General features: G+C 42.5%; 1 long non-coding RNA gene across 2 annotated transcripts in view; it reads left to right on the forward strand.

The window, feature by feature from the left end:
- The window catches only part of LOC140726190 (uncharacterized), a 41,275-nt gene extending 27,155 nt beyond the window's left edge, over positions 1 to 14,120 (forward strand). For both annotated transcript variants that reach the window (XR_012098593.1, XR_012098594.1), the window contains one exon: positions 11,417 to 14,120. This is a non-coding gene — a long non-coding RNA (uncharacterized lncRNA). The remainder of the gene's footprint in view (positions 1 to 11,416) is intronic.
- Positions 14,121 to 19,438: the final 5,318 nt, after the last annotated feature.

The following is a 19,438-nucleotide window of genomic DNA, read 5'->3' on the forward strand; positions in this document are numbered from 1 at the left end:
TGCAGCACATGTTCTTCAGAGGGGAAGGCACAATTGAGTTATAAAAAAAAGCAGAAAAAGGAAGAATTCATGGGTGGAAAGTGAGAGTGGCATAGTATTTCCCACAGAATGTAGAAATGGCAAGCTACATTGGAAAAACTGACATGTTTGATTACACAACGGATAAATGGATTTTATATACTGAACGATTGTATATAAAAATAAATGGAATAGCAAATTTTGCTGAGTGCATTGGATTTTAAGGCATTCAAAAGCAGCTCCTAACTGAAGCACATCATACATTTAAAACAGCAGTTGAAATCACTATATCAATTTAAAAAAAACAGCTAAAGACACAATTGAGTTGCAGTCAGAAATGTAAATGAGTATGAAGAAATTTAGAATGTCTGAACAGAAAATGGTCTAGTCAAACAAATTGGTTTACCAATGTGACAGGGACATATGTACACCAGATCAATACAGGTTTAAAGGAAAAACTTGCGGGAAATGCCACAAAGTGGGACACACACACAGAGCCTGCCAGGCAGACAAAAATAAACGGACGGACCATTACATTCCACATAATGTTTGAAAGGTGCTTCCAAAGATACAAACCTGAAGCCTGGAGATGTCCAACCAGGAACTTATACAAGAGAAAAAACAGGAAGACCAGCATTGTGGAGGTGTGATTGGCTGAGGCAGCAACTTGCTTATAGATCCATCCACCATTTGCATGCCACGTCCCCTGTAATAGTCAACTGAAAGCAAATTAAGAAAGGTATGAGATGGTACCACAACTGTCTTCATGCTGTGCACCATGAACTGTTGCCCAACAAAGTGACGACATCTGTGCCTCTGGTTAGAAAGCATATTGAACCAAGGAAAGACTATACTGCTCAGAGGAATTGTAAAAGTGATGAAAGCAGTCGACTGACGACAACAGTTTTTGTAGGCAACATATCTGAGAAAGCCTCTGGTATCTTATTTGGCTAGTTTACTTGCAAAATGTGGCTTGGTTTTAAGCTGGAAGAAAGTTCAAGAAACTTCAGGGAAGTTGCTAGCATTTGGCTTTTGTGAGAGAACGAACCAGAAGCTACTCTGGGTGCATTAAGGTTATTGCATTAACTTCAAGTGGGAGACAAAAAGACAAAAAGCTGCTCCTAAAAGTAGATGCAAAGACCAAAGCCCAGCTGGCCAAAACAAAAGGAGTTAATGCAGATACAAAAACAGAGGATACTCACAGATTGATCTCCCAAAATGCTTCCACAGCAATTAAATATTTAGGCCTGAATGGGACAATTTACAATTTGATGTGCTGTTGATGTCGGTACAGTAGCTGTATTATATAGTACACTGTCTATATAGTTGAGATGCATTACAAATTGAGTTGGAGTTTATAGCTAAGCAGGTAGGAGTGTTGTGTAATTAATATTTCAGTAATGTCATGTCTCTCGATGATCCTTTGGTCCAATACCTGAAGATGATGTGCAGGTTGCCTTTAATAGAATGAATCCAAGGAAAGCTTCCAGTTTGGATGGAGTACATAGCCAAGTACTGAAGACCTGTGCTGCATTGGCTGGCGTGTTCACAGGTATCTTCAACCTCTTGCTCTGGCAATGTGTGGTACCCATCTGCTTCAAGCAGACTTCAATCATAGCAGTGCCCAAGAAGAGGGTGGTAACCTGCCTCAGTGACAATTGCCCAGTGGTACTTACATCCACAGTAATGAGGGTTTTGAGAGGATGGTGTTGAAGCACATCAGCTTCTGTCTGAGTGATGACTTGGATCTGCTCCGATTTGTCTAATGAAGGTCTATAGCAGATGCCATCTCATTGGCTCTTCACACAACCCTGGAACATGTGGACAGCAAAGATGCATACATCAGGATGCTCTTTATCTATTACAGCTCAGCATTTAATACCATCATCCTATCAAAACTAATACTGTAAACTTCAAGACCTAGGCATCAATACTGCTTGTGCAATTGGATCCTGGATTTCCTCACTTGCAGACCCCAGTCAGTTCAGATTGGCAACAACATCTCCTCCATAATCTCCATCAGCACAGGAGCACCACAAAGATGAGTGCTTAGCCCCCTGCTCCACTCACTTTACGCCTATGGCTGTGCGGCTAAAAACAGCTCCAATGCCATATTCAAGTTTGCTGATGACACCACTGTTGTGGGCCGCATCAAATGTGGAGATTAAAAATTTGGCTCTGTGGTGTAATAAAAACAACCTGTCACTCAGCGTCAATAAGACCAAGGAACTGATTGAAGACCTTAGGAGAGGGAAACGAGAGGTCCATGTGCCAGTACTCATCAGGGACAGAAGCTTTAAAGTCCTAGATATCACTGTATCAGAGGACCTGTCCTGGAGCTAAGACAAATATAATTGCAAATAAAGCACAACTACTTCCTCAGGAGCCTGTGGAGATTTGGCATGTAATCAAAAACCCTAGCAAACTTCCAAAGATGTGTGGTGGGAAGTGTCCTGACTGGCTGTATTCTGGCCTGTTATGGGACCACCAATGCCCTTGCGCAGAAAATCTTACAAAAGGTAGAGGATTCGGCCCAGTACATCACGGGTGAAACCCACCCAACCATTGAGCACATCTACATGAAATGTTGCCGTAGAAAAGCAACAACCATAATCAAAGATCCTCACCGCCCAGGCCATGCACTTTTCTTGCTGTGGCCATCGGGTAGAAGGTACAAGTGCCTCAGGAGTTGCACCACCAGGTTCAAGAACAGTTACTACTCCTCAACCATCAGGCTCTTGAACAAAAGGGGATAACGACACTCATTCTATTTCTGGTGTTCCCACAACTAATGGTCCCACATTAAGGACTCTTTATCTTGAAATTTCATGCCCTTTCATTTCATGTTATTTCAGGCTTGTTATTTATTGCTATTTACTTATATTTGCATTTGCAAGTTTGTTGTTCATTAAACAACACACACAAAATGCTGGTGGAACACAGCAGGCCAGGCAGCATCAGGTCCTGATGAAGGGTCTCAGTCCGAAACGTCGACAGTGCTTCTCCTTATAGATGCTGCCTGGCCTGCTGTGTTCCACCAGCATTTTGTGTGTGTTGTTTGAACTTCCAGCATCTGCAGATTTCCTCGTGTTTATTGTTCATTGATCCTGTTTACAGTTACTGTTGTATAGATTTGCCAAGTATGCCCACAGGAAAAAGAATCTCAGGGTTGTATGTGATGATGTGTATGTGCTCTGATAATAAATTTTACTTTGAATGTTGAACTTTGAGTATTACTTTTTAGACAGTGTAGTTAATCTGTGGAATTCATTGCTGTTGTGTATTAAATATTTCAGTAATATTTGAGTAATAGTGTAAATGTATTGTTTGATTATGCATTCTTGTTCATTTAAATCATTATGGGTTTAATATAGTCATGACGCTACCACGTGATATGTGTGCGCCTCGCTTAAAGCAAACACGAAGTTGAACTCACATTTCAGACTCCTGTGTCTTTCTTTTAACTAATTTAAGGGTTTGGAGTTACAAAACATAATACTGCAGTATTCCTGAATGACCCTTTAATAGATGGAAATAAATGGGGCTTTTACTGGTTGGCTATCGGTGACTAGTGGTGTTTCACAAGAGTTTGTGTTGGGATTTTTTTTTACATTATATGTCAATGTGCTTGAATGACAGAATTGATGGCATTGTTGTAAAGTTTGTTGATACAAAGATAGTTGGAGGGGTGGGTAGTTTTGAGGAAGAAGAAAGGCTACAGAAGGACTTAGATTAGAGGAAAGGGTGAAGAAGTGGCAGATGGAATACAGTGTTGGGAAGTTTATGGTCATGCACTTGAGCTGACTTTTTTCTAAATGGAGAGAAAATACAAAAATAAAACTGAGGTGCAAAGGGACTTGGGAGTCCTTGTGCAGGATTCCCTAAAGGTTACTTTGCAGGTTGAATCAGTGGTGAGGAAGGCAAATGTGATGTTAGCATTCATTTCAAGAGGACTAGAATATAAAAGCAAGGATGTAATGTTGCATACATAGAAGATACATGGAAATCTACAACGCATTGAAGGCCCTTCGGCCCACAAAGCTGTGCCGACCATGTATCCTACTCTAGAAATTGCCTAAAATTACCCTACCACATAGCCCTATATTTTTCTAAGCTCCATGTACCTATCTCAGAGGCTCTTAAAAGACCCTATTGTATCCTCCTCCACCACCGCTGCTGGCAGTGCATTCCATGCACCCACCAGTCTCTGTGTGAAAAACTTACCTCTGACATCCCCTCTTTACCTTCTTCCAAGCACCTTAAAACTGTGTCCCCTCGTGCTAGCCATTTCAGCCCTGGGAAAAAGCCTCTGGCTATCCGATCAATGCCTCTCATCATCTTAAATACCTCTATCAGGTCACCTCTCATCCTCCATCACTCCAAGGAGAAAAGGCCAAGTTCACTCAACCTATTCTCATAAGGCACGCTCTCCCATCCAGGCAACATCCTTGTAAATCTCCTCTGCACCCTCTCTATAGTACCCACATCCTTCCTGTAGTGAGGTGACCAGAAGTGAACAGAGTACTCCAAGTGAGGTCTGACCAAGGTCTTACATAGCTGTAACATTGCCTCACGGCTCCTGAATTCAATCCCACGGTTAATGAAGGCCAACACACCATATGCCTTTTTAACAACACTGTCAACATGCACAGCAGCTTGAAGTGTCCCATGGAAATGGACCCCAAGATCTCTCTGATCCCTCACACTACATAGAATCTTTCTTTCTTTATCAATCTTTTTATTAGTTCAATAAAAATGTACATATATATATATATATATAAACAAGGAGAATTATCACAAATATCTATATCAATAACAGTTCAAATAAAAGGAAAAATAAACACTATCAAGATTAAACATAGTATTACTCTAATAGTATATAATAGAGAATAGTAATTGATTCTCCTCTTATTCATAAAAAGAAAAAAAAGATAAAGAAATTTTTATAATTGAAATGTACAGAAAACCCCCCAAAACACACAAAAAAAAAACAAAAAAAAAACAAAAAAGAACTGGGCAGCTCAAACTGAGAGTGAAAGCAAAATAAAATTAAGGAAAAACTTTCTGATCAAATCCAAAACTTCAGAAAGGTAACTGGAAGGGCCATAAGTCAGAGCATATAAAAATATTGAACAAAAGGTCACCAAGTTTCCTCAAATTTAAAGGATGTATCAAATGTCTGACTTTTTATTTTCTCTAATCTTAAACAGGACATAATGGAGGTAAGCCAATAAAGAGCAGTAGGTGGATTAGAATCCTTCCATTTAAGCAAAATGGCTCTCCTAGCCAATAAAGTTATAAAAGCTATCATCTGTTGAGCAGAAACAGGAATATCTCCTGCTTCCGATGGAAAGATCCCAAAAATTGCTGTAAGTAAATTCAGTTGTAGATCCAAATTCAGAACCTTTGATAAAGTTCTAAAGACTTCTTTCCAAAAATTATCTAACTTGTTACAAGACCAGAACATATGTGTTAAAGTAGCCACCTCAATATTACATCTATCACAAATAGGATTAATATTAGAAAAAATACAGGCTAATTTGTCCTTTGACATTAATATTATATTCTATCTTCAAACTTGACCTACCAAAATGAACCACTTCACATTTATCTGGGCTGAACTCCATCTGCCACTTCTCAGCCCTGTTCGGCATCCTATCGATGTCCTGCTGTAACACCTGACAACCCTCCAGACTATCCACAACATCCCCAACATCTATGTCATCAGCAAACTTACTAACCCACCCTTCTACTTCCCCATCCAGACATTTATAAAAATCACAAAGAGGAGGGGTCCCAGAACAGATTCCCGTGGAACACCACTGGTCACTGACATCCATGCAGAATTCAAACCATTTACAACCACCCTTTGCCTTCTATGGACAAGCCAATTCTGGATCTACAAAGCAAGGTCTCCTTGGATCCCATGCCTCCTTACTTTCTGAATGAGCCTTGCATGGGAAAACTTATCAAATGCCTTACTGAGATCCATATACACTATGTCCACTGCTCTACTTTCATTAATGTGTTTTGTTACATCCTCAAAGAATTCAATCAGGCTCGTAAGGCACGGTCTGCCCTTGACAAAACCATGCTGACTATCCCTAATCAGATTATGTCTCTTCAAATACTCATAAATCCTGTCTCTCAGGATCTTCCCCAACAATTTGCCCACCACTGAAGTCAGACTCTCTGGTTTATAATTTCCTGGGTTATCTCTACTCCCTTTCTTGAACAAGGGAGCAACACTAGCAACTCTGCAATCCTCTGGTAGTTCTCCTGTCTCTAGTGATGATGCAAAGATCACTGCCAGAAGCTCAGCAATCTCCTTCCTCACCTCCCAGAGTAGCCTGGGGGTATATCTCATCCAATCCTGATGACTTATCTAACTTAATGCTTTATAAAAGCTCCAGCACATCCTCTTTCTTAATGTTTATATGCTCAAGTGTTTCAGTCTGCTGTAAATCATCCCTAAGGTCCTTTTCACCAGTGAATACTGAAGCAAAATATTCATTAAGTACCACCGCTATCTCCTCCGACTCCAGGCACACGTTTCCACTATCGCATCTGATTGTTCCTATTCTCATACGGCTCATCCTCTTGCTTTTCACATACTTGTAGAATGCCTTAGGGTTTTCCTTAATCCTGCTTGCCAAGGCCTTTTCATGGCCCCTTCTAGCTCTCCTAATTTCATTCTTAAACTCCTTCCTGGCAACTTTATAGTTTTCTAGAACTCTATCAGTAACTAGTTTCTTGAACCTTTCATAAGCTTTTCATCCTTTCCCTGCCTCGATGGAACATACCTATGCAGAACTCCTTGCAATCTTCCCTCAACAGTTGCCACATTTCTACCATGTAGAACATCTGCTCCCAATTTATTCTCTCAAGTTCCTGCCTAATAGCATCATATTTCCTCCTGCCCCAGTTAAATGTTTCCCCAAATTGTCTGTTCCTATCCCTCTCCAGCGCAATGGTAAAGTAGATAGAGTTGTGGTCACTACCTCCAAAATGCTCTCCCACTGAGAGATCTGATATCTGACCGGGTACATTTCCCGGTTCCAGATCAAGTACAACCTCCCCTCTGGCTGGCTTATCTGCATACTGCGTCAGGAAACTTTCCTGAACACACCTAACAAAATCCAACCCGTCTAAACCCTTTGCTCTCAGGAGATGCCAGTCAACATTAGAAAGTTAAAATCACCAATCACAACAATGCTGTTATTATTGCACTGTTCCAGAACTGGCCTCCCTATCTGCTCCTCGATGTCTCTGCTGCTATTGGGTGGTCTATGAAAAAACACCCAGTAGAGTTATTGCCCCCTTCCTATTACTGACTTCTACCCACACTAACTCAGTACACAATCCCTTCATGACTTCTTCCTTTTCTGCAGCTGTGATACTATCCCTGATTAGCAATGCTACACCCCCACCTCTTTTACCTCCCTCCCTGTCTTTTTTGAAACATCTAAAGCCTGGCATTCTAAGTAGCCATTCCTGCCCCTGAGCCATCCAAGTCTCTGAAATGGCCACAACATCATAGCCCATGTACTCCACTGAGATGTAACATTGAGTCTCATAGGAAGTCATTCCTATCTGTGGCCATCAAACTTTACAACTCCTCCCTCAGAGTGTCAGACACCCTGAGCCAATAGGCTGGTCTTGGACTTATTTCCACTTGGCATGATTAACTTATTATTATTTAATTATTTATGGTTTTATATTGCTATATTTCTTCACTATTCTCGGTTGGTGCGGCTGTAACGAAACCCAATTTTCCTCGGGATCAATAAAGTATGTCTGTCTGATCCACATTCTAAGTTCATCTGCCTTGTTCATGATACGCTTTGCATTAAAATAGACACATCTCAAACCATCCGGCTGAGTACATCTTTGCTCTATCATCTGCCTATCCTTCCTCCCAACCTTCCTATAAGCTTTCTTTACTTGTGCGCCAACTAGCCCATCCTCTGCCTTTTCACTTTGGTCCCACCCCCCTGAAAATCTAGTTTAAACTTTCCCCAGTGGCATTAGCAAACCTCCCCGCCAGGATATTCGTCCCCTTCGGATTCAAATGAAGGTAACGCCTGCCCCAGAAGCTCTAATCTTTCAGCCACGCATTTATCTGCCACCTCACTCTATTCCTATACTGACTGTTGCATGGCAGAGGCAGCAATCCCAAGATTACTACTCTTGAGGTCCTGCTGCTTCTCAGCTTCCTTCCTAACTCCCTGTGTTCTGCTTTCAGGACCTCCTTGCTTTTTCTACCAATGTCATCAGTACCAATATGCACCATGACCTCTGTCTGCTCACCCCCCCCCCCCCCCATTTCAGGATATTGTGGACACATTCAGAAACATCACAAACCCTGGCACCTGGGAGGCAAACTACCATCCATATTTCTTTTTCATGCCCACAGAATCACCTATCTGTCCCCCTAACTATAGAGTCCCCTATTATTACTGCCCTCCTCTTCCATTCCCTACCCTTCTGAGCCACAGGGCCAAACTCAGTGCCAGAGGCACGGCCAGTGTTGCTTCCCCCAGGTAGGTCATTCCACCGCCCCCCCCCCCCCCACCCAAACAGTACTCAAAAAGGAGTACTTTTGTGCTCTTCACTACCTGACGGTCACCCACTTTTCTGCCTCCTGTGGCCCCCGGTGTGACTACCTGCCTGTATCCCCTATCGATCACCTCCTCACTCTCCCTAACAAGCCGAAGGTCATCGCACTGCAGCGCCAGTTCCCCAGCTCAGTCTCTAAGGAGCTGCAGCACGATGCACCCTAGCCCAGATGTGGCCATCAGCCTCCCGGCTATCCCACACCTGACACCCAAAGCAGAAAACTGGCTTTGCAGTCATACCTACTATTCTTAATTTAGAGGGGAAAAAAGATATGAAAGTAACTTACTTCCTTACCTCACCAAGGCTCGTCCTGAGTCAAAGCCTTACTACTCTGACTCATGCTACTCCAATGACCACTCTGCTAGGCAGTGTCTCCCTTTTAACCTGGAACCTTCTCAGTGGATTTGTGCGATAACAAGCTACTACACCTGTGCACATCTCCCAATCGAATCTCCCACTGAAAGTCACTCTTTGCTTTTTGAATCTTCTCAGTGGCCTTGCACGATGAGCTACTGTGCCTGTGCACTTCTCCCAACTGAATGTTGAGACTTTATAAGGCACTGGTGAGGCCTCACTTGGAGTACTGTGAGCAGTTTTGGGCCCCTTATCTTAGAAAGGATGTTCTGAAACTGGAGAGGGTTCAAAGAAGGTTCATGAAAATTATTCCAGGATTGAATAGCTTGTCATTTAAAGAGAGTTTGATGGCTCTGGGTCTCTATTCACTAGAATTCAAAAGAATGAGGGGTGACCTCATTGAAATCTATCGAATGGTTAGAGGCCTTGATAGAGTGGATGTGGAGAGGATGTTTCCTATGGTGGGGGAAATCTAAGAACAAGGGACACAACCTCAGAAAAGATTAATGTCCTTTTAAAATGGAAATGAGATGGAATTTCTTTAGCCAGAGAGTGGTGACTATGTGGAATTCATTGCCACAGGCAGTTGTGGAGGCCAAATCTTCATGTATATTTAAGGCAGAGGTTGATTACAGGGTATTTTGTTTCTTGAGTGGCCAGGGCACGAAGGGATGAGGGGGGTGGGGCGGGGGGAGCCAGGAGATTGGGGCTGAGGAAAAATGGATCAGCCATACTGAAATGGAGGAGCAGACTCGATGGGCTAAATGGCCTAATTCTGCTCCTATATCTTATGGTCTCATGGTCTAATTCATTCTATGTAGAAATTCTAATCTGTTATTCCCTTAAACAGAGTGTGGCAGCTCATTCCACACTTCTACCACCCTCTGAGTGAAGAAGTTCTCCCTCATGTTGTCCTTAAATATTTCACCTTTCACCCTTAACCAAAGACCTCAGTGGAAAAAGTCTGCTTGCATTTACCCTATCTATCATCATCATCATTATGTGCCATTTTGTATGATGTGGGCGATCATGAACTTTAACAATGATTGTTCTTGGCAAATTTTTCTACAGAAGCAGCTTGTTTTCTTCTGGGCAATGTCTTTACAAGATGGGTGACCCCAGCTATTATCAATTCTCTTCAGAGATTGCCTGGCTTCAGTAAACACATAACCAGGACTTGTGATCTGCACCAGTTGCTCATACAACTATCCCCCACCTGCTCCTATGGCTTTATGATGTAAAGAGGAGTGTGAGTGATGCAAGTTCTCCTGTAGTCAATAACCATCTCCATTGTCTTGTTAATATAGGGCAAGAGGTTATTTGCCTGACACCAAGCTTCAAACTCTTCCACATCCTGTCTGTGGGCCATCTGATTGATCATCGTTGCTGATGAGCCCCACCAATGTTGTGTCAGTGGTGAACGTGACCATGTGATTACACGGAAGTTTGGCCGTGCGGCCATGTGTCAGCAGGGCGTACAGAGGTGGTCGCAGCACACAGCTCTGAGGGGCCCCTGTGTTGAGGATAATGTGGAGGAAGGAGTAGTTGTCCAAGACTAAACAAAGAACTGATGAGGCTATATAAACAGGGGTCTCAAGTTGGTTCTCTAATGTAAACCTAGAAACAACAGGGAAGAGAGAGCACCCCAAGGTCAGAACTTGGTGTGCATAGCCGAATTAGCTGATGATATAACAGTAATATTGAGATAGGTTATAAATATTTGTCAAGTTGCTGTTCTTTGAATATATATAATTGCCAACATCACTTGATTTTTGTGATATCTTCATTTAGGTATGAAAATTTTGCTAACAGCATTTCAAACATTCAACTTTTAGTTTCATCAACAACTCTGACCCATGTTCAATATTGTTTTAGAGGACTTGACAGGCTGAATACAGGGAGAAGAATATCCCGGCTGGGGAATCAAGCAACAGAGGGCACATATTCTTAGTGACTAGGCTGTTTAGGAAAGAGATGGGGAAAATTTTTTACTCAGAGGGCCGTGGATGTTCAGTCATCATGAACATTCAAAACAGAGATCAATAATTAGTGAACATTAAGAGAATCAATGGATATGAAGGAAGCCCGGGAAAGTATCACTGAAGTAGAAGATTGTGATTCCAATCAATGGCAGAATATGCTTGAAGGACAGAGATGGTGGCTGTTTCTCCTTCGTTCCTACCTTCTTGTGTGCACTGGTTTAAATGTCCTTTGACTGTTTCCTCTCTCTAACTGTTCTCCATTTATTGACTACACAACTCTGTAAAATGGTTAATTCTGACCTCACCTCACTGGACATACTTCCTGTATTTATCTAACCCCCCACCCCCTGCTTGTTTGCTTTTCTCTCTCTTTTGCAAGGTCAAATGATAACTCTATCCACAGACCTGATGATTGCTTCCAGTAATTTCTGTCTTTATTTCAGATATAGGTAAAGACATATTGAATCTTACTGGTCACAAGTAGAGAGAATTGTACCTCTATGACTCTCTCTGTCTCGCGAGAACTGGGAGAATGTATTTGATGCAGGACAAGCACTCAGGAACCAGCCCAGGAACGAACCAGAAATAGGCATTGGATTTTTTACATGCACCCTTGAAGAATCCTGTGATAAATTCTTAACGGTGCTGTGACGGGGTTCAGAAATGACCCTAGTTTGTGATGAGGTCCAGAGTTGACCCTATGAACTGTGCTGCTATTAAGAGAGAAAGGGAGGTGTCCAACGCAGTGAGAGGAGAGAGAGAGAGACAGAAACTGCTTGAAAGATTGATGTTATGGTTTCTCTACAAGTTGTTTACCTTTCCACAAGGACACTTGCCTGCTTGCAAAGTGAGGAAGGAGGAGCAGGTTGATGGACAGCTGGTGTCCAACATGGAGAGATAAAAACCAAGTCCGCTGTTACACAGACAGACACACAGGTTCGGACACTGAACGAGTTTTGTTGTACCCACAGGAAGGTGGTGTTTTCAAGGATCGATTGGGGGAAATCGATCAGTGGCTCCAGCAGTGCAAAAAGGTGTGACCGGTGGGGAATTACTTGTGTGTCCACCCTCGCCTGGGTGATAATTCCATCACTGAAGAACAGTCGTATGTGTTATGGTCACAGTCGGTGACTTCAACATGATTTTGGAAGACAACGGGAAGATTGATGGCTTCAGCTCACCTCTCACCTCTCTCTCTCTCCAACGTTACTCAACTAACTACCTCAAACTGAACTGAACTCTCTTCATCATCGTAAGACTGCATCCATTCACCCCTAGGTTTGAAAGAGCCTAGTTTTGTGCCTATTTCCACACTCATGTATATATATATCATTGCTAACCTGTTTAATATATCTGCATTTATAGTACTGTATTGTGTAGTTACTAATAAACACTATTAGTCTATAGCAATACCAGACTCCAATGTGTTTTACATTTCTGCTGGTTCTTTAACCCGGTTACGTGGTACGTGACAATGCTAAGACTACAACTTCACCCATTTGAATGATTTGTTCATCAAAAACCATATTCCAGAGAGCGAATCCACAGAAAGGATATGGCCTCCAGTGTCCTTATGCAGTTCAGCTGATGGGCGCATTTGCAGACATTTTTATCCCCTCCTTGCTTCAATGTGAGGTTCCCAGATGCTTTAAAAAGGCCACCATTATTCTGGTATCTTAGAAAAACACTTAATGACTACTGTCAGGTGGCTCTAACATGAAGTGCATTGAGAGTCTGGTCAAGACACTCATCAACTCCAGTCTCCCAGGCAACCTCAACCCACCACAATTCACCTACCAGTGAAACAAGCCTATGGCAGACGCCATACTCCTGGCCCTTTACTCACCTCTGGAGTATCTGGACAGTACAGATACCTACATTAAACTATTGTGGCCTTCAATACTCTAACTCCAATCAAAGTCACTTCCAAACACCTAGACCTGGGACTGAACACCTTCCTTTGCAACGAGATCCTTGACTTCCAGAACAACAGACCACAATTAGTAAGTAAACAGCAACAATTCTGCCATGATTTTTCCCAACATTAGTATATCCTCAGCCCATTAATCTACTCCCTGTCCACTCACCTCTGCATGGCCAGATATGACTCTGACTCCATCTACAAGTTTGCAGGTAATACCACCGTGCATCTCAAATAATGATGGGTCAGAGTAGAAGAAGCAGATAGAGTCATGATTGCGATCCTTCTCTCAGAGTCAACAAAGCGAAAGAGCTAGTCATTGATCCAGGAAAGGAGGCGGTGCACATGCTCCTGTTTATATCAATGGTTGAAGGTTCAGTGAGTTAAGAGCTTCAAGTTCCTAGGAGCGAATATCATTCCTGTCCTGGACCAAACGTACTGAGAACATGGCCAAAAAAGCTCACCAACACTTCTACTTCCTCAGGCAGCTAAGTAAATTTGGCATTCCCTTAGGACTTCCACTAGTTTTTAATCAAAAAAACAAAAGCTCCAGGTAAAGTTTTCTTTATAGTTCGGACAGTAGAGGGTTGCCTCTCTGACTGGAGGTCTGTGACTAGTGGTGTGCTGCAGGAATCTGTGCTTGGTCCTTTGTTGTTCATCATCTCTTTCAATGATGTGCATGATAATGCGTTTAACTGGATCAGCAAATTTGCCGATGACACCAAGATTGGAGGTGTAGTGGACAGCAGGGAAAGCTATCATGGCTTGCAGAGGGATCTGCATCATGCACTGTTCAGAATGTCAACACTGTCCAGAGGATGCCAAGGGCAATGTGGAGAAGAAAGAAGAAAGGAGCTGTCCCTGCAGTCTCAAAGCCAACCATCACAGAGGAGACCTCAGAAGTCTCACCTGTCAAATGGAGTAAGAAATCTTCCACAGCGATTAAATCTTTAGGCCTGAATAGGGCAACTTAAAATTTACTATGTTGAGTATGTCTATATAGTACTTGTATTTTATTAATATTGTGTATATAGTTGAGATGCATTCTATATTGAGGGAGTTTATGCATAAGCAGGGAGGAGTGTTATGTATTTAATACCGCATATCAGAAATACTTGAGTAATATTGTAAATATATTGATTGACTAAGCATTTGTTGTTTATATAATTCATTAGGGGGTTATATGTAAATGTATGTGAATGGCATACAATATTACACCACCATGTCACGGGTGCGTGCTTTGCTAAAAGTAAAGATGAAGATTCTAAGAATCGCCTGGCTCTGTGTTTTTCTTTCAAATAGTTTCATGTTCTGGAGTTACAAAACATAACATCTTCCTCAGGGATGGAGAGTCCAAATCTAGAGAGCGCTGATACAAGATAAATTTAAAAACAACCTGAGAAGTAATTTCTTTACACAGTGGGTAGTGACCACCTGGAATGAGCTGCCAGAGGAAGTGGTCAAAGTGGGTACAATTGCTACATTCAAGAAGCAGTTGGATAGGAACATGGAGGAGAGAGGCTTGGAAGGTAAATATGGGCCAAATTTGGGCAACTGGGGATGCTGTGGTTGGCATGGAGCAGATGGACTGAAGGGCTGTGTTACCCTATGACTCTTTGACTACCAACCTGAGCTGCAGGTGTGGGTGACAGGCCACAGTAATATAATGCTTATGTCACCACATGAGGCCTGGACAAAGGCAGAGTTGTGAGTTCATTTCCACTACAGTGCAACTCGCCACCACTAGTTTGGTTCAGGTGGGCAATGAAGGGAAAGATAAATAAGCACATAAGGGAACAGGATATCATGACTAGTTTAAGGTGAAAAGAGATATGAGGAGATCATTATGATATGAAATGAGGCCACTCAGTCCAACATCTCTCAGAGCAGAACTTCCGATCCAATTCCACCCAATTTCTTGCAACATATTCTCTCCCAGCTGCTCAGCATCTTCACACTAGTGACTGATTACCCTACCAACCCGCATGTCTTTGGAAACTGGAGAAAACTGGAGCACCCAGGAGGAACCCATGCAGAAACAGAGAATGTCTCCAGGATTGAACCGAGTGGCAAGAGCTGTGACGCAGTTCTACAAGCTGTGTCACTGTGACACCCAGTGAGGTATGAACGTTGGCATGGAAAGGTTGGGCCAAGTGGTTTACTTCTGAGCCAAATATAAATATCATTCAGAAAATTTAAGGGATACTTAAATGTTGTCACACTGGTAAATTAATTATATTCCTGTCTGTGCTTGGCCAATAAACTGGACTTTATTATTCTTTGCTGAGCTTCATATTAAACCAATAGAAGTTTAAACTGTTCACTGGCCTTCGGACAATTGTCTCAGTGCCTTTTCAAGCCTAACAATTTATATTCCATTCTATTGTTGCAAGGTCATCTTGACCCATGAGCGAAGTTCAAGTTATTTCTGGATGTGTGTTAAGTAAATGAGAATTAGTAACAGTAACTTCTGCTACAAGCATTGCTTCCTTAAAAATAAGCTTAGAGTTCTTTTCTACGTCATTCCAGGTTTTCAGATTTCATGAGCACATGGCTCCAACTATTCCAAAATTATTGAGAGATAATCAGTCATTCATTATGTGATATGATTATATTGCTCTCTGTTGAACAAATTTTCAGAACCATAGGTCTATGATGGAAAAGTAAGCTTTGCCATTGTCGGGCACGATAAGGGTCAATAGAGTCATGGCACAGAAACAGGCCCTTCAGCCCAACTTGTCTGTGTCTACCCCCCTGCTGGTTTGGTCCATAAGTCTCCAGTCCTCTCCTCTTCATGTAACTCTCCAAACGGCCCTTACTTACAGCATTCATACCCATGACTTCCTCTGGCAGTTTATTCCAGGTACTCACTGCCTTCTGTGTAAAGTTACCCTCTTGCTTCTTTTATGTCTCCGCTCTTGTACTTGTGCCCTTTAGTTTTGGACTCCATAATCAGGGGAAAAAAGGCTATGACTGTCTACCTTATCCATACCCCTCACAATTTTACAGTCTTCTTCGATCACCCCTCATTCTCCTGCACTCCATTACAGTGAATAAATATCCTGTGTGACCAACATAATTGGGGATTATAGGGAGAGGCAGCATGCTTATAAATCTCTTCAGCATCCTCTCCAGTTTGACTGTGTCTTTCCTGCTTAAAATTCAAGATCCAAGTTTATTCATCATGTGTACATGAAAGCAGACAATGAACTACATTGTTTGCCTGAACAGCCAACCCGAGGATGTGCTGGGTGCAGCCCTGACATACATTCTGGCGCCAACATAGCATACCCAGAATGCTTAGCACAGAATACACCAACCAACAAAACAATAGCAAAATAAGCCCCATTCCTCCCTCTCACCCATGCACATGCACAGTCCTCTAACCCCAAGACAGGCTGTCTTCTTTGGCCTCCAGGGACTTGGATTCAGATTTAGACACACAGACTTTGGGCCTTTGACTACCTCAGCAGACTCACAGAGATTCAGAGATGTGAAGCTCTGGCCAATGTTCCTCGACTTCCAAATTGACTCTTGGGCCTATATCCTCAGCATCAACCCCAGGACCCGCCAATCACTGAACACCAAGGTCTCGAATTCTGGACTTACTGACGGTGGGACCCAGAACACTAGGCCTCAAATTCTGGTCTCACCAATTCACAAACTCCAGGGGTCATCAGACCTCATTCCTCTTGCCTGCATGGAACTCTGGCTCTGGAACCTGCTGTCAATCCACTGGCCCCGGAGGGGCTGATTCAATATCCGGCTGGACATCCTTGCCTGGCTCATGGATATCTCATGTCCGAGCCACTGGAGCACAGACTCAAGACTCCAGCCTGAACTCTAATAAGTCTCCATCCCTGCCCCTAAACCTTAACCTGACCTCTCTCTATTCCCTAAACTATCTCCATGAACCACAAAATCGACTACAAAAACTAAAACTGTGCTGTGACCTCATTGGACCAAAACTGCGCACAATACTTCAAGGGCAGCCACACTAACAACTTATGCAACATAATTATGTCCCTAATTCTGCACTCGATCCCCTGATGATGAAGGCTGGCATCTAAATGCCTTCTTCTACTTGCATGGCCAATTCCAGTGAATTTTATCCACCTTACTTTAAAATAATTCTGAATCTCCACACTTCTTGGAAGCCCACAAAACACTTTTCTCCCCAAATATCCTGAAAGACAGCAAAAAAGGAAAATGATGTCAAGGGGAACATCAGCGCACCTAAATCAATATGAACATTAGAAAAAGAGAGGTACATCTAGAAGAGCTGCTGCCTCAGCTGGGTTTGGTCCTGATCTCTACTACTGTTTGTGTGGAAGTTATATGTTCTTCCTGTGACTGTGAGCGTTCCTCTGAATGTGCCGGCTTTCGTCCCACTTTCCAAAGACATGTGGGTTGGTAGGCCTAGGGTAAATTGCCTCCAGTGTGTAAGTGACTAGTAGAATCTGGGGTAGCTGAAGAGAATATGGAAAGTATAAAAAAATGAGTCATTACTATAGGATTTGTATAAGGTAGCTGGGATATATTTACTTACCTACTGCTCGCTATGCCACTGGCGATTAGGGCAGTAATGAAGATCCTCTATCTCTGGCGGTGTTCGAAGCTTCCTTCATCAGGCCAGTAGCTTCCTCTCAGTTTTTCACTACTGTCAGCCATGCAAGTCCCAGGAGGAGACTCAGGAACACCATCACACTCAGATGTAGAAGGATTCTTCATTGCTGCTTCTGTAACAGTTTTATTTTACTAGTTAGAGTTGGTAGCCCTGAGTTGAACCCCCAAACCTGGAGGGCTAGTGGACCACTCTTAATCAGGCCCCTATCTGGCGTGGGTGACCCTACCAAGAACAAAAGCATAAAACCCTGACTCCAACCAAAGCAGCTCTCGTGGTCATTGAGGCACGTGAGCCTCCAAACCACGAAAAGATTATGTTCCTCTTAAAGGAGGTGGGAGATAGTTGGTATGGATTCAATGTACCTGGTTCCAGGCAACACCACTCAATGAATTTAAGACTGTATGATTCTAGTTACGTTTCAGGCCAGTGCTTTATTTAATATGGGTGGGTGCCTACTGGTCAGTTTAGGTCTGTAGGGCGTGGCCAAGTGGTTAAGGCTTTGGGCTAGCGATCTGAAGGTCAGCAGTTTGAGCCTCAGCCTAGGCAGCGTGTGTGTCCTTGAGCAAGGAACTTAACCACACACTGCTCCCGCACGTTTATAGCTCAGTGGCGGCCGTTGGTGCAGTGTAGACAAGAATGTCCTATTTCTATACTGTATGACTCAAATATTTCTGTATCTATACCATCAACTTGTAAAAGTTGTGTACGTTTCAATGATGAACACTTTTCATATTCATAAACAATAAACTATAAACATAAACTGTATGTGCCTTCCTAATTACCAGCTGAAACAGGATAGTTCCATTCCGTGATTCATGAAGAAGCCCACTGTCATTGAACTTAAGATCATCAGTCCCAAGTCAGTGTAAACATATAAAAACATTAACACTAAGATTATCAGTCCCAAGTCAGTGTAAACATATAAAAACATTATATTGAGCAATGAGGAAGGGTTAGTTAGCAATCTTGTCGTGTGAGGCCCCTTGGGTAAGAGTGACCATAATATGGTGGAATTCTTCATTAAGATGGAGAGTGACATAGTTAATTCAGAAACAAAGGTTCTGAACTTAAAGAAGGGTAACTTTGGAGGTATGAGACGTGAATTAGCTAAGATAGACTGGCAAATGATACTTAAAGGGTTGACGGTGGATATGCAATGGCAAGCATTTAAAGATCACATAGATGAACTACAATTGTTCATCCCAGTCTGGCAAAAGAATAAACCAGGGAAGGTAGTGCACCCGTGGCTGACAAGGGAAATTAGGGATAGTATCAAGTCCAAAGAAGAAACATATAAATTAGCAAAAAAAAGCGGCACACCTGAGGACTGGGAGAAATTCAGAGACCAGCACAGGAGGACAAAAGGCTTAATTAGGAAAGGGAAAAAAGATGATGAGAGAAAGCTGGCAGGGAACATAAAAACTGACTGTAAAAGCTTTTATAGATACGTGGAAAGAAACGGATTGGTCAAGACAAATGTAGGTCCCTTACAGTCAGAAACAGGTGAATTGATCATAGGGAACAAGGACATGGCAGACCAATTGAATAACTACTTTGGTTCTGTCTTCACTAAGGAGGACATAAATAATCTTCCGGAAATAGTAGGGGACCGAGGGTCTAGTGAGATGAAGAAACTGAGGGAAATATATGTTAGTAGGGAAGTGGTGTTAAGTAAATTGAAGGGATTAAAGGCAGATAAATCCCCAGGGCCAGATGGTCTGCATCCCAGAGTGCTTAAGGAAGTAGCCCAAGAAATAGTGGATGCATTAGTGATAATTTTTCTAAACTCCTTAGATTCTGGATTAGTTCCTGAGGATTGGAGGGTGGCTAATGTAACCCCACTTTTTAAAAAAGGAGGGAGAGAAAAACCGGGGAATTATAGACCGGTTAGTCTGACATCGGTGGTGGGGAAAATGC

Source organism: Hemitrygon akajei, chromosome 4 (genome assembly GCF_048418815.1).
Source record: "Hemitrygon akajei chromosome 4, sHemAka1.3, whole genome shotgun sequence".
NCBI classification, from domain to species: domain Eukaryota; kingdom Metazoa; phylum Chordata; class Chondrichthyes; order Myliobatiformes; family Dasyatidae; genus Hemitrygon; species Hemitrygon akajei.